The sequence below is a fragment of the Lynx rufus genome, unplaced genomic scaffold (genome assembly GCF_022079265.1).
Source record: "Lynx rufus isolate CCGP_SWC_20201006 ecotype Redwood Valley unplaced genomic scaffold, mLynRuf1.p SCAF_1, whole genome shotgun sequence".
Lineage (NCBI taxonomy): Eukaryota > Metazoa > Chordata > Mammalia > Carnivora > Felidae > Lynx > Lynx rufus.
The window spans coordinates 138,109,376-138,112,113 of record NW_025814823.1 but is presented as its reverse complement, the minus strand read 5'-3'; the positions used below and the strand labels follow the sequence as shown (position 1 = coordinate 138,112,113).

Genomic DNA, 2,738 nt, shown 5'->3' with positions numbered 1-2,738 from the left:
GCCCTAATCGTTCCTTTTGCTTGGAATTCTCCTCCCCTAAATACCCAACTGTATCATTATTCCAGTCTTTGTTCACTGTTTTCCCCACAACATCTATTAACTTCTAGCATACTAGAGAAGTCATTCATTAATTCATGTATTCATTTTGTTTATTTCTTATGGTCTGTCTCTCTCCTGCTAAAATTACAAAGTGCCTCGAGCTAGAATTGTGTCCTTTCCAGCTGCTTTTGGGAGACTTCCTCACACTGATCTTCAAACCCAATCCATACTTCAGCTGTCTCCATTCTGCTATTTATTCCATCTGTTTGTTCTTTATTTCATCTATTGCATTCTTCATACTTAATGTTTCCACTAGGGTTTTTTGAAAATTATTTTTCTTTCTTGCTTGATCTTACTAATAATTTCCCTTTTCTTCTTAAGATATTTATCATATTTATTTAAAATTCTTAGTGTCTGGGGGTGCCTGGGTGACTCATTTGGTTAGGTGTCTGACTTTGGCTCAGGTCATGATCTCACGGTTCGTGTGTTCGAGCCCCACATCGGGCTCTGTGCTGACAGCTCAGAGCCTGGAACCTGCTTTGAATTCTGTGTCTCCCTCTCTCTCTCCCCCTCCCCCACTCATGCTCTGTCTCTCTCTGTCTCTCAAAGATAAATAAGCATTAAAAAATGTTTTAAATTCTTAGTGTCTGTTCCAATAGTTACGCGTCAGATGATATAAACTGTTTAGACTATAGTCTTTCTTTTACACTAATTATGCTCCTCAGGTCACAGCTCAGCAATTTAGAGATTGCTCATTGTGAAAAATGAGGAAAATATAGAAAAGTACAATATAAATACCAAAATAAAAATCACCATAATCCTACCTCTCAGAAATAACCAACTGACCTTTTATTGTATTTCCTTCCAGTCACACTATTTACATGTATAGCATATTTAAAAATTGGTAAGATATTATGTGTAATTTTCTATCTGAACTTTTCCTTTACCATTAGTCTTAAGACCTTTTGAAGTTATTAAGATTGTTTGCAGACCTAATGTTTTTATTGAAGTGTAATTAACAAACAGTGTTATATTAGTTTCAGGTGTGCACTTCAACAATCCTATACATTACTCAATGCTCATCAAGATAAGTGTATTCTGCCTTTCATGAAGGGACATCTTCCCCACGAAAAGATGCCTCTCTCCAAGGACCTCCTCCACCCCTCCCCAGGAGAGGAGGAGAGGAAGCGGAAGAAGTGCCTGGTGCGTAGCCCCAATTCCTACTTCATGGATGTGAAATGCTCATAAAATCGCGATTGTCTTTAGCCCGTGCGCAAACTGTAGTTTTGTGTGTTGGCTGCTCCACTTTCCATTGCCAGCCTACAGGAGGAAAAGCAAGACTTAGAGAAGGATGCTCCTTCAGACGGAAGTAGCACTAATAACCCCCAGAATCAAGATGATGGGAAACCATCCCAATAAAAACATTTAAGTTTTATTTTTAAGTAAAATCTCTACCCTGAAGGTGGGTCTAGAACTCACAACCCCAAGATCAAGGGTCACGTGCTTCACAGACCAAGACAGCATGGCACCCCCCCCCCATTAAACACATTTTGGATTAGAAAAAGAAAAGTATGTGCTCTTAATCCCTTTTATCTCTTTCACTCATTCTCCCATCCACCTCCCCTCTGGCAACCAAAGTTTATTCTCTCTATTTTTGAATCTGTGTTTTGGCTTTTCTTTTCTTCTTTGTTTTGTTTCTTAAAATCCACGTATAAGTGAAATCATATGGTATTTATCTTTCTCTGACTGACTTATTTCACTTAGCGTTATATGCTCAAGGTCCTTCCATCTTGTTACAAATGGCAGGATTTCATTCTTTTTTATGGTTGAGTATTATTCCACTGTACATATATACCACATCTCCTTTATCCACTCATCTATGGATAGACTTCCATGGTTGCTTCCAACTTCCATGGTTGCTTCCATGTCTTGGCTATTGTAAATAATGCTGCAATAAAAATAGGGTGTATATGTCTTTTTGAATTAGCGTTTTCATTTTCTTTGAGTAAATACCTGGTAGTGGAATTACTGGATAATATAGTATTTCTATTTTTAATGTTTTGAAGAACTTTCATACTGTTTTCCACAGCGGCTACACCAAATTGCACTCCCACCAATTGTACACAAGGGTTCCTTTTCCTCCACATCCTCATCACCCTCATTTGTTGTTTCTTGTCATTTGGATTCTAGCCATTCTGAAAGGTGGTAAGGTGGGGCGCCTGGGTGGCGCAGTCGGTTAAGCGTCCGACTTCAGCCAGGTCACGATCTCGCGGTCCGTGAGTTCGAGCCCCGCGTCGGGCTCTGGGCTGATGGCTCGGAGCCTGGAGCCTGTTTCCGATTCTGTGTCTCCCTCTCTCTCTGCCCCTCCCCCGTTCATGCTCTGTCTCTCTCTGTCCCAAAAATAAATAAAAAACGTTGAAAAAAAAATTAAAAAAAAAAAAAAAAAAAGAAAGGTGGTAAGGTGATATCTCATTGTGGTTTTAATTTGATTTTTCCTAACGATGAGAGATGTTAAGTATCTTTTCATGTGTCTGTTGGCCATCTGTATGTCTTCTTTGGGAAAATGTCTATTCAGGTCCTCTGCCCATTTTTTAATTGTGTGTTTTTCTGATATCCACTTGTATAAGTTCTTTATTTATTTTGGATATTAACCCCTTATTGGATATATCATTTGGAAATGTCTTCTCCCATTCAGTAGG

The 2,738-nt window shown here is 38.9% G+C and overlaps 1 pseudogene; it reads left to right on the top strand.

Annotated features, from left to right (window-relative positions):
• The first annotated feature begins 1,173 nt into the window (after positions 1-1,173).
• LOC124503430 (40S ribosomal protein S27-like) lies at positions 1,174-1,412 on the top strand (annotated as a pseudogene).
• Positions 1,413-2,738: the final 1,326 nt, after the last annotated feature.